Genomic DNA, 14162 nt, shown 5'->3' on the forward strand with positions numbered 1-14162 from the left:
TTATCCCTTCCCTCTTTACCCCCTCCATTCTTAACAAAAATTCTTAGCAAACTAGCAATAGAAAAAAAGTCCTTAATCTGATAAAAGTTTTCTCCTAAAAAAAATTTAATGTTTAATGGTGAAATATCAAAGCTTTCTCCCTGAAATCAGAATGAGGAAACATGCCAACTCTCACAGCTTCTATTAACAATGTACTTGAGACCTGAGTCAGTGAAATAAATCTTCATTATGACTTTGAGTTAGGTAATGATAGCTTAAATGGGGCACATGTATCCCTATACAGCTAAATAAATCTATATCAAGAATGGAAAAGAAGAAATAAAAATCTGATTATTCAAAGATGGCATTATCCTATGTGTTAAAAATCTAAAAGGAATGTAAAGGAAAACCATTCAAAATTAATAAATATACCTAATAAGGTCAATGACCGGAAGTCATATTTTTTCTTCCAGTTTTATTGATATGTAATTGACATACAGCACTGTATAATTTAAGGTATACAGCATAATGATTTGACTTACATACATCATGAAATGATCACCACAATAAATTTAGTGAACATCACATATTACATGCCTAGGAGTAAATTAAATACCTAGTAGAGATATACTGAAGACCTCTATGAAGGATTAAAATAGCCACAAATTAGCTGATCCTTTTCTCATTTAGGTTAGCTTATGTCTCTTCCCCTTCATCCTGGGTGACTGCTTTGACATATACAAAATGGTAGGAGTGACATTTTACCAGTTTCCAGATTCAGGCCTTAAAAGACCGGCAGCTTCTATTTCTTGTCTCATGGAACACTGGCTCTTGGAATCTAGATGCCTTGCTGGGAGAAAGACCAAGCACCCCAGTGGAGGGAAATAGAGCCAACAACCTCAGCCACATCCTCAGCTGACAGTCATCAACAACTAGGAAGCAATGTGATCAAGCCACTTTGGAAGTGGCCCAGATAAGGCTACATTGAGGAAGAGCAAGCTCTCTTCACAAAGCCTTGCTCTAATTGCAGATTCATGAGGAAAATAAACTACTGTTGTCTTAAGCCACTACAATTTGGAGTAATTTATTATGCAGTACTGAATAACTGGAAAATGTTAACGACTTGGAAGATTCAATATTTTAACAGTATTCTCTCCAAATTGATTTACAGATTAAAGGCAATCCCAGTCAAAAATCCAGACACAAAAAGAGTACATCCCATGTGATTACATTCATTTAATGCTTAAGATTAGTCAACACAAATATATGGTATTAGAAATTATGATGCTGGTTATTTTGGCTTAAAGTGAGATGGAAACAATTTGGAAAAAGTGTTATAGCTTTGTGAATGGTAATATATATTCTGAGTGCTGTTTACCTGGTGTATATACTTGCTGTGAAAAAATCAAGCTGAATATGTATAATTTGTACTCACTTCTGTATACTTAATAAAAAGTTTAACATGTTGAAAAAACATTACAGAGAAACATTTGCAAAAATGAAAATAGCCAGACAAGATGGCACTTGATTTACTAATGCAAAATAATATTATTATGCAGTATATATTTTTATTTTGAAATATGTAGACATGTGATGAAATATATATTTTTGTATAGGTATAATAAAAAGCAAATCGAAGGTAATAATTACTTCTAGGATGCAAATTTGGGATGCGTAGTTTTCAATCATTTCAGTAATATTTTATTTCATGAAAATGTTCTAGAAAATGTGGAAGAATTACTAGAATTGATAAAATGGTAATAGTTAAACAAATGTTAGATTTATTATATGCTATACTTTTCTATAGTATTAAATATTTTATAATTTTTTTAAAAACATGAAATAAAACTGGGATCCCAGTCTTTGGATTGTTGACTAATTCCAATTAACAAACTTGGTGCATTCTCAATCCTACCTCTGAATTTGGGTCCCCATTACTATTTTGCACCAAAATCTATGCACTATACAGATGACAATACTAGGGCAGATCTCATAGATCTTGGATTTTTTAATCTCACTGCTACAAGTGAAAGAGAAAGGAAAAAAAGAACAAAATGGGGGGGCAGTATTTAAATAGCTTCTTCCCCCCAACTACCTTAACTAAATTCTTTCTGTTGTCTTTTTTCTGTTGAAATGGGAAAGAGGAGACTATCCATACATACTTCTCAAGCAGTACAAAGTCTTGTGCTGGTTCCCATCACACCAGTGTCAAGAGAGAAAGTCTCTGTACAGAGTGCTACCAAAAACTCCAATAGGAGAACAGTTCAAATACATAATTCTTTTAGTTCTCCTTTAGAAATTCTAGCTACCTTTCAGCTGGATCTTATACTTTCCTTGCCTGATCAAACCTAATGCTCTCCAGGGATGGAATGTGGTGGACGAGGTGGAGGAAGATAGGTGGGAGGGGGTGAGCTTTATAGTCTTACTAGGATCAGAATGTGTGCTTAACACATTAGTAATTGCCCAATACATACCTAATAAATTTTAAGTAATAATTTCACTTTCATAGCCATTGACATATATTATGGAGCTTTAATTTTACATATACCAACCTGACAGGTTTTATTTTATTGTGGAATTCATCCACTTATGTTAAAACTACTTTCCAAATATACTCAGAAGTAAATCAATAAGTTGACAATAATGCTTGATTAGTCTTATAAACACATCCCTGAAAAATATATTTTTTGCAAGCCTGATTTTTAAAATGCTTCTCCTTTTTAAGTGTGATTTTCAAATTAATTTTATTAAACATTTTGTGTTTTAGCTTAACTATGACTTTTTAATCTACATAATTATGCTTTGCTTAAGTAAACTCAGTATGTGAAACTTTGGATTGATGTAAAATACAGTTTTTCAGACCATAAAGGTATTCAGTAGAAATGTTTTCTTTAAGTGACCATTTCCCAAATGCATTTTGATTGTGTTTTCATTTCAAAATTATTCATAGTAGACCTTTATAAGAATATGCTTATTATTTAAGGTGAGTTATACCTACACATAGATTATTTATTAGAAACATTCTGGGTTTCTTCTCTACATGTTTTTGTAACATTCCTACCCCTAAGGTTTATCAACTGAAGAAATATTTTGTTTAATTTGGTTTAGCACTACATAGAAAAATGTGCTTTGGGAATTTTTACTTTGCCTCAAATATGAAGATTGGGTCACTGCTGGAGGCAGCAAAGCAGACTAAGTGGACTAAAGATCTTCCCAAGGAATATAATAATGTATTTTAAACACAGGAGTGAAAATCTTGTGTCCAGTATTATCACTATGTGGTGAAAAACTTGGTTAAATTCAAAGAAATAGTTTATTGAGTTAGGTATAAACAGAGGGGAAGGAGAAAATAAAGTGCAAAAATCAATGCATGTGTTAAAACCTCTAGAACTTATAACGCAGACTGAACTTTAATGTATGTAAAGAAAAAAAAAAATTTTAAGTTCAAAGGATCCTAGGATGGAACGTAGTATGTTTTACATATGTATGAAATAAACTCACTGAAGGGAGTGGGGAAAAATAGTACCACCCTAAATAATAAATCTACGTAATTCTGTAAGCTAGTTGGCAGTTTTCTTTCCCAGGGGATTATGGATTAATAATTCTGACACTGACATTCATGCATACTGAAATTGAACAATTAAGTAAATGGATAGTGGGAACCGGATGAAGTAGGAGTTTACAGATCAGCAAGGGGAGAAAGCTAGAATGATCCATGTGGCAATGGATTACAGTTAAGGACATCAGTATGTACTCATGTTTAGCTTAAGATAGATACATGTGATTACATATGACATATTTATGGATATGTATGTGTACACATGCTAATATATATCATATTACATGTCCTTGCTCTGTTAGCTGAGCGGGCCTAGAATAAATGACACCCCAGTCGGTTACAAGTAATGATTTCATTCCAAATACTACAGTACGGGAAGGGAAAAAAAAATAACTTTACAATGGAGAAACCTGACAAATACTACCTCAGCCAAATTATCACGTTCCACATCTACAATTATAAGTCATACTAAGGGTATGTACTCTTGATAGGACACTTTATCTTTGCGATCTTCTTCCACCAAATATATAACCCCAGTATAAGCATGAGAAAAATATCAGACAAATCCCAACTGAGGCACATTTTACAAAATACCTGACCAGTACTCTTCAAAACTATTAAAGTCAACAAAAACAAGGTTACACTGAGAAATTGTTACAGCTAAGAGGAGCCTAAGGAGAGATGATGAATGTATGTAATATGGTATCTTGGAGGAGATCTTGGAACAGAAAAAGGATATTAGGTAAAAATGAAGGAAATCTAAATAAAATATAGACTTTAGTTATTAATAAGCTATTAATTTTGGTGTATTAATTGTGATAAATGCAGCCTACTAATGCGAGATGTTAATAATAAAGGGAATTGGTTACAGCATAATTGGGAATTCTGTACTATCTTTGCAATTTTTTGGTAAATCTAAAACTGTTCTAAGATTTTTTTTAAAAGTTAATTTATAAGGCTCTTTTAAGTAAATAATATTTTAGGGCTTAATCAGTTGATACTGATTATACATAATCACAAAAATGGGAATAAAAATAGTATCCATTAATTGAAAACTTACTATAAACCAAGCTATGTTCTAGGAACATTATAGTCATGAATCAAATCTCTGAAACAACTTTGCAAAAATAGATAAAATTATAAAATATATTGAATATTGATGTATTAATATATGTCAAGAACTGTTCTAAATTCTTTATACACACTATCTCATTTACTTCTCACAACTCTATGAAGTTCATTTTATACATTTGTTAATGAAGGCATTAACACTCTGAAAGCTTAAAGAAACAGCATTATAAAATGGGCAAGTAGATGTACATAACTCAAATAAGGCTGATTTCCCTCTATTCTTAAAAATTGTGCAGTACTATCTCATTTAATGTTATAATATTCCTTTAATTTAGACATTAATATCATCCTCAATGAGCTTTATATAGATTTACAGTAAAGGGAATTTTGCAATGACACACTCAGTAAGAGGTGGAAATTGTTTAGTTCTAAAATCCCTGCTTTTTTTCCACTACTATTCTGATCTCAAACCATTATGCAGAAGCCAGATATCTCTAATCTACAAAATATTCTGCTATGTACTTTAAGGAATACAAAGATATATAACAACCATAGATTTTGCACTAATGAAACATGTGTGTTTGTGTGTGTATGCACATTCATACAATATATCAGTTACAATTAAGTTTACTTACAAATGACACAGCCTAAAATAATAGTACCATAAACAAAATAGATGTTTAATCTCTCTTAAATAGAAGAGATAGAAATAAACAGTCAAAAACTGAATTGCACTCAACAGTGTGAGATTTAAAACTTCTTTCCATCTTGTTTTTCTCTCATCTTCACCTAATAGTCTGAGATAGCTATTTTGGCTCAAGCATTCACACCTCAAATTCCAATGAATAAAAATTAGGAACAAGAATAGAAAAGTGCAATGTCTTCATTTAAGCACACATGTTGAGTTTGAGATGATTATGGTGCATTTTTTGGGAATGGTTAAGTTAACTCAGGAAAGGGATTAGGACTAGAAACATAGCTGTCAGAGTTAAGGCTAAGTTTCAGGCATTAGCTAAAAGCCTGTTTAATAGAATTGACCATAAATTAAACAGATAAACTAGAAGGAACAGTGTTAATTTAATATGTGTTAGGGTTAGACTTTTAAAAATACAGTGTAATTTTTGGAACTTTGAGGCTCAATGTGATCTGTGATTTCAATGGATCTCTAGGTTTCTGTCAAGAATGAGAGGACACAGCCTAAAGAATCTGTTAACCAAATTGACTCTGAGATTTATTTATTGATTCCCACCATTTTTATTACTCATTTATTCTACAAAAATTATTTTTTGCCTACTATGTGCAAAGCACTATGGTAGTTATTAGAAATATAAACATAAATAAGACTGTCAAAAATCCAAAAATATAAAAATTAAAACTGCTAGATCAATAAAATAGTATTTAGAGTTTATTGTGCATATAAGAATATTTAGTAAACTGGGAACTTTCAAATTTAAAACTAATATGAATTTCAGGGGCATGACGTTATAGGATGGCTTATGAAGTGAAAATGCTGAAGCTGTTTAACTTTTACAATGATTGGTTATTACAATGGGGGTTCCCAGATGACCAGAGATAGATTAAAAATGATTATCTTATACCATTTTTTGGACGATGTCTTAGGTTTCTTTTATGATTATCAGAGGTATTTACAAGAAATAACCTCAGTTAAGTTTCACTATGTTCATGACATAAGTTAGATTTAGTTTTACTTACCTGGCTTAATGATTTCATCTACTGAAGGAATTTACAAGTCCGGTCTCCATTTTGTATTTAATGTTAACAATTGAAATAATCCCTATTTTTTAATGTTCATATTCTTCAGGGTGCAGAGGCAGGGTGGACTTCAGGGCTACTTAGAATCAATAGCTTATTGATAACCAAAAAGTTACCAGATTTAGTATCATCTTCATCTTTTAAAAAAATTTATTTATTTATTTATTTATTTTTGGCTGTGTTGAGTATTCTTTGCTGCATGCAGGCTTTCTCTCTAGTTGCGTTGAGCAGGGGCTACTCTTCATTGCAGTGTGAGGGCTTCTCATTGCAGTGGCTTCTCTTGTTGTGGAGCACGGGCTCTAGGCACTCGGGCTTCAGTAGTTACGGCACACGGGCTTAGTTGCTCCGCAGCATGTGGGATCTTCCTGGACCAGGGCTCGAACCTGTGTCCCCTGCATTGGCATGCGGATTCTCAACCACTGCACCACCATGGAAGCCCCATAGTATCATCTTCATCTTAAAGTAGATTTTCTACTGTTGTGGGTCTGTCAAGCACATCTCAGGTTACATGTTTCCTTGACTTTGTCAAAGTCAAGATGCAGTGAAAGAAAAAGAAAATTAAAGTCTTCTCATAATTTTAAGAAAGTTATGCCTATGAAAACCCTAGTATATATTTGCCTGTATCACATGGATCCTACCTAGGTCAGTAACCATATATATAAAGAATGACTGTGGTGAGAATTTTGTATAATTATGATAAGCTTAGAGAAAAATCATGACTTTAACTTAGAGTGAAGTCAAATCTCATAACTTGTGGATGAGTATTAGAAATTGTATTCAAATTAAAGGAGAAGGGCTTCCCTGGTGGCGCAGTGGTTGAGAATCTGTCTGCCAATGCAGGGGACACGGGTTCGAGCCCTGGTCTGGGAAGATCCCACATGCCGCGGAGCAACTAGGCCCGTGAGCCACAATTACTGAGCCTGCGCGTCTGGAGCCTGTGCTCCGCAACAAGAGAGGCTGCGACAGTGAGAGGCCCACGCACCGCGATGAAGAGTGGCCCCCACTTGCCGCAACTAGAGAAAGCCCTCGCACGGAAACAAAGACCCAACACAGCCATAAATAAATAAATAAATAAACCCAAAAAGTTAAAAAAAAAAAAAATTAAAGGAGAAGAAGGAATTCCTATTGTGACAGCAAACACAATGCTCACTATCAATGGTGGGTGAAGGTTCTCTGAAGAGGTGACATATAAGTTGAGATACTAATTACAAGAAGGAACTATGTAAATAAAGATCAGTTGGAATAGGCAGAAAGAAGAGTTATTACCACCAATAAGGGAGGAAAGAACTTGGTGTTTCGAAGCAACCCAATAAAGAGCAACATTGTGAATGAGGGGGAGAACAAAGTCAGAGGTATGCAATGAAGCTGGATATGAAGGAAAAGATAAGTCAGTTAAGCCAACGCAAAAAGTGGGATTTTTATTCTCATTGTAATAAGATGCCAGTGGAGAATTTCAAGGACAATGACAGAATCAAGAGATCATGTTGGTTACTCATGTTGGAAATATTGACAAGTCCCAAATGGCATATATTGCTTGAGAGGTGAAATAATTATCTGAGGAGTGATCATATTCGGAAAGCAGAAAAAATTTTAATGGTGCTTCAAAATTTTTTTTCTTCTACATTTTTTCTTTTTTATTGATTATTTTTCTTTTTAGTTATCAGCAACTTGTCTCACTCTATACAAAATTATTGTTAATGAATAAGTAAATATTAGAGAAAATAGTGTTGAAAACGTAAGCATACAAGTCCCCACTTATTTTCAGTATGAGCCTAGCTTTTCTATAGATACTTTTAAAACCTACCTTTTCTATGTTTCAGCATATGTAGTTGTATATAATCCACACAATATAATATAATGAAAATGCAAGCAACTGCCTCTCTTATCATGTACTGGAATTCATTTTAGGTTTTACTTTCTCATAAACATCTTGAAACAAGAATAAGATTGGGAATTAAAATCCATGGAAACTGCTGTAAAGTCATCTTGTCAAAGTAAGAACAAATATAAACAGCCTACCAATTAGAGATTTACCGTACACTTGCCAGTGACACTAAAAGAATTAGTTCAACATAATATGATTTTTCTCCAGTCTCTCAACCAGATATCTACATGAGGTAAACCATCAAGCAGAAAAGAGCTTCCTCCCAAAAAATACTCAATGCTCTGGTGGTTGAAAATAAGTACAATGAAAGCTAGGTCACTTTGAGGACTTTCTGGACTTTTAAAAACAGACTTAAGACTTTGACAAGGTAGCATTTTGTTGAAAAAATGTAGCATCTCAAGATTATTATTCATAGAGTTCACTCGCAAGATACTGATTCACACAAAATATTTTCTTTGTTGATATGAAACACATAATTCAGATCCCACATCCACATATATCTTAAAACTTGTTATAACTGCTTATGTATGAGGATTCCTTTATTAATTGAATATAGAAATTATTTATAATTTTAACTATGTAATTATTATTACAAAATTATTATTAAATATGCACTTTTATATTATGATAATAATATAATTTTAGATAACCAAAATAAAATGCTTTATAAATCAAACTGGAAATGATGAAACGAGCAAGGTGGTAACTTTGTTTTAACTTCTATTAATGGAATGTAAAATAGTTTAAATATAATGAAATATTCAATTAAACATTTCTCAAAGTAACTTTTTTATTTAGGAAATATTCAGCACAGATGTTAGGTAGAATATGTTATACATATCTGAAATTTCTAGACTGTTCACACAACATAACTTTCTATTACTGAATCTGCCTTCATTCAGACTTTTGCATTTTGCTGTTTATGACCAAATGATTTCCTTTTACTTCCACACACATTTAAATGTGTGGTAATAAAACATAATGAGGGAAGAGCACGGTAATTATGAATGAGTAGATGTAGTAGACAAACCAACTAATTACGTATGTATCTGCATGGATTATAACCAGACACGCAGAAATAGGAACAGTTACAAAACACTTCTAAACAGCTCTCTGTAGATATTTTTATACTTCGGCCATGTGAAATCCACTCATTTTTACATTTATCATTAATTTATGGAGATTATCACGTCTTCAGTTTTTCTTTATTATGATCATTTTGATTAAAGTTATACTTCACTTACAGTCTTATACCAAGTTGATTAAATGTGGCAAAATCTCAAGATTTTATTTTAATCTTTCAAGCTGAATCACTCAAAACTTTGTTTAAATGTTTACAAAGTATGTAAGACCAAAGCTTCATTAGTAAGATAATTTTTCCAATTATATCCCTATAGATTTACAACTTGGGAATGGTGTAGAAAATGTAATTGTTTCTGTGTTGGCTCTCATGTGGTTAAATGTTAAGATTTTGTTGCCAGATAGACCCAAGTTCAAATTCTCAGTGGTTCACTTTCTATCGTGCGTAGTTCTTAGTAATAGACCTAATTTCTTTTGCTTCAATTTTTTCATCTGTATAATGGGGATGGGATCCTAGACACAGTAATAAGTGAACAAAAGAAACTTCAGGCATTTATATTGGAATGGAAGAAATGAAATTATCCTTATATGCAAACATGATTTTCTAAGTAGAAAGCCCCAAGGAATCTACAAAAAATGATTAAATTTAGCACTAATAATTAAGTTTAGTAAGATTGCAGGATTCAAATTCAATCTCCCAAGCCCACATTTATTTCTATACACTAGCAGTGAGAAATTGAAAAATAATTATTTTAAAAAAAATTTAAAAATCACCAAAAATATAAAATGCTTACTTATAAGTATAACTTGGTTTTTCTTTATTAAAACAAAACATCAACTGGAAACAAACATTATACATGTACAATATAATACACACACATATACACAAACACACAAATGCACACAGATTGTCAGTATCCCCTTTACTTTTGGAAATTAGGTCTGGGTGCTCTCATGTTTAGACATTTTCTCACCCACTAAGTGAAATACACACAAGTCACTGGGGAAGATGAATGAACTATTTTATTTATTTTTAATTAATTTATTTAAATTACAATATATTAGATTTAGAGACTCAGATCAAGATGGTGGAGTAAGAGGATGTGGAACTCACCTCTCCCCAACAAACACATCAAAAATACATCTGCCTAATGAAAAATTCTCATTGAAAACTAAGGGAAAACTAGGTGAAAGACTCCTCTATAACTCAGATTATAAGAAAGGCACATGCAGAATCAGATAGGAAGGAAAGAGAAGTGATCAGAATAGGACCTGTGCCTCTGGGAGGCACTAACAGGAAAGGAAGATTAGACAGGCAGAGACCCTCCCTGGGGAGTGAGCCATTCGAGTCATATTGTGCACCACAGCCATAGGGTCCAGCAAAGGGAAGACAAACACCCTTGGCTGGTTGGAGAGTATGTGGGACTAACAGGCAGGTTTGCTTGCTCTGAAGCAGGGTAGAAAGGACAATTTGAAACTACATGGCTGGTTGACTGGTTTCTTGCTACCACATACACTAGCCAGAACCTAGTGAACACTCCAGCATCCTTTGCTTCATTTTGCAGCTCCACACTAGAACAAGGACTACCACAATTGAGGAAAAAACTCAGCCATGAGACATTGAGGTGGCTCAAACCCTAAGCAGCATCTGAGCAGAAAGGTGGTAGCCATTACTGGTGATTGCACAGACAGTGCATCAGAGCATCAGAGGAAGTCTAGATCTCTGATGGCAGCCAGATTGACACACTCCATGATCTGACCTTCACCAAATACCCACATCAGCTCCTCTTGCTCCAGCACTGCTCCCCTCTGGGGTTGAAAGTGTCAGTGCTGGGTGAAGGAAGAAAACACACTTGAAGGGAATTGAGCCAACTTGGACCCAACACCCAGGGCTTCTGCTCTAGCAGGTTGAGATCTGATACTTCACTTCACAGGGTGATGACAGCAACTAAGAAGAGGAGAAACCCCAGGCACACCCAGTTATAATCCTAACCTCTCCTTCTCCAATCTACTCCTACCAAGGAGATAGATGCCAGCACACCCAGGGGAAAGATGTGACTTTTTATCACATCAAATCCAGCTCTCCCACCAAAGCCACAGGGCATGTGCAGACCATATAGGAATGCTCCCACATAAGAACACAACTTCAAGACCACCATAGGTATCTGTTTCACCTAATATCATATACAGTGAAAAATAAGAAAAATGAGAAGACAGAGATATTTGTCTAAATTGAAAAAGCAAGAGAAAACCCCTGAAAATACAACTAGTGAAACAGAAACAATTTACTAGTTAAAGGAATCAAAGCACAAGTAATAAGAATGCTAAACGAATTAAGGGATGGACTAGATGAACACAGGGGAAATTGTAACAAAAAACTAGAAAATATTAAAAAAAAAGTCAGAACTGAAGAATACAATAGCTGAAAAGAAAAACACACTAGAAGGAATGAGCAACAGATTAGGTGATACAGAAGTGATCTGGAAGACAGAATAATGGAAATAACACAATTAGAATGGCTAAAAGAGAAACAAATTTTAAAAAATAAAAAGAGTTAGAGGAATTTGGGGGATAACATCAAGTGTACTATCATTCATGTTAGGGTTCCAAGAATGAGAAGAGAGAGAGAAGGAAGTAGAAAATGTATTTAATGAAATTAAGGCTGGACCATCCCAAGCCTGAAGAAGGAAACAGATATCCAGGTATAGGAAGCACATAAGGTCCTAGATAAAAAGAATCCAAAAGACCCACTTCAAGACATATCGTTAAATCAGCAAATATTAAAGAAAAAAGAGAGTGCTAAAATCTGCAAAAGAAAAACAAAAGTCACATAGAAGGGAACTTATACTACAATAATAAAGTAAACAAAACAGTATGATACTGACACATAGATCAATGGAACAGTATAGAGAGCCCAGAAATAAATCCATGCACTTATGCTCAAATAATCTATGACAAAGTAGGCAAGAATAACAATGGGGAAAAGACAGTCTTTTCAATTAGTGGTGCTGAGAAAAGTGGTCAGGTACATGTAAAAGAATGAAATTAGAACATATTGTTACACCATACACAAAAATAAACTTAAAATGGATTAAACTCCTAAATGTAAAACTGTAAACCATAAAACTCCTAGAAGAGAACATAGGCAGAACACTCTTTGACACAAATTGTCTCTTCAGACAAAGGGGAAAAGGTAAAAATAACCAAAAGAGGCCTAATTAAACTTAAAAGTTTTAAGCAGTAAAGAGAACCATCAACAAAATGAAAAGACAACCTACTGAATGGGAGAAAATATTTGCTTATGATCTAACTGATAATGATTAACATCTAAAATTTATAAACTGCTCATACAACTCAATATCAGAAAAAGAAACAACCCAATTAAAAAATTGGCAGAAGACCTGTATGGACATTTTTTCCAAAGAAGACATACATATGTCTAACAGGCACTTGAAAAGACACTCAACATCACTAATCATCAGAGAAATGCAAATCAAAACCACAATGAGATATCCCCTTACACCTGTCAAAATGCTTACCATCAAAAAGTCTACAAATGCCAGATGTTGGCAAGGATGTGGAGAAAAGGGTACCTTAATACACTGTTGGTGGGAATATAAATTGGTGCAGCCACTATGGAAAACAATATGGAGGGTCCCCTAGAAAACTAAAAATAGAACTACCATATGATCCAGCAATTCCACTACTGAGTATATAACCAATGAAAAGGAAAACATTAATTTGAAAGATACATGGACCCCAATGTTCACAGCAGTATTATTTACATTAGCCATGATATGCAGACAACATAAGTGTCCATCAACAGATGGATACATAAAGAAAACATGGTGTATATATGCAATGGAATATTACTTAGCCATGAAAAAGAATAAAATTCTACCATTTGCAACAATGTTGATGGAACAAGAGAGTATTATGCTTAGTGAAATATGTAAGACAGAAAGAAAAACACTATATTATTACTTATATGTGGAATGTAAAAATAAAAAAAAGGATTATATATTTAAAAACAACAGAAACAGACTCACAGATATAGAGAACAAATTAACAGTTATTAGGGAGAGGGAAAGTGGGAGGGTTGAGAGAGGGGTATTGGAATTAACAGACACAAACAACTATGTAAAAAGTAAATAAGCAAGGAGGATATATTGCACAGCACAGGAAAATATAGCATTATTTTGTAATAACTTAAAGTATAAAAATATTGAGTCACCAAGCTGTACACCTAAAACTAATATAATATTGTTAATCAACTATACTTCTTTATACTTAAAATATTAGACTTGATATACTATATTATATTAAATTTTATATGTATAATATATTGATTTTCCTTCATTCAGTAGATACTTATTTTTGCTTTTGTTTCCTTTGCCTGAGAAGGCAAATACAAAAAATAATAAAATAAAATAAAATAAATAAAATAAAATAAAATACTGCTATGACTTATATCAAACAGTGTTCTGCCTAACATTTCTTCTAGGAGTATTGTGGTTTCCTGGTTTACACTTAGTACTTTAATTATTTTGAGTTTATTTTTGTATATGGTTTAAGAAAATGTTCTAATTCCACTCTTTTACATGTAGCTGTCCAGGTTTCTGAGCATTACTAATTGAAGAGACTGTGTCTTCCCCATTGTATATAATTAGATTATTTGCCATAAATTAATTGAGAATAAATATGTGGGCTTATATCTAGCCTCTCTATTTTTATCCATTGATCTATGTGTCTGTTTTTGTGCCAGTAACATACTGTTTTGATTACTGTAACTTTGTAGTATAGTCTGAAGTCAGG

This window comes from Eubalaena glacialis, chromosome 10 (assembly GCF_028564815.1).
Source record: "Eubalaena glacialis isolate mEubGla1 chromosome 10, mEubGla1.1.hap2.+ XY, whole genome shotgun sequence".
Classification (NCBI taxonomy): Eukaryota; Metazoa; Chordata; class Mammalia; order Artiodactyla; family Balaenidae; genus Eubalaena; species Eubalaena glacialis.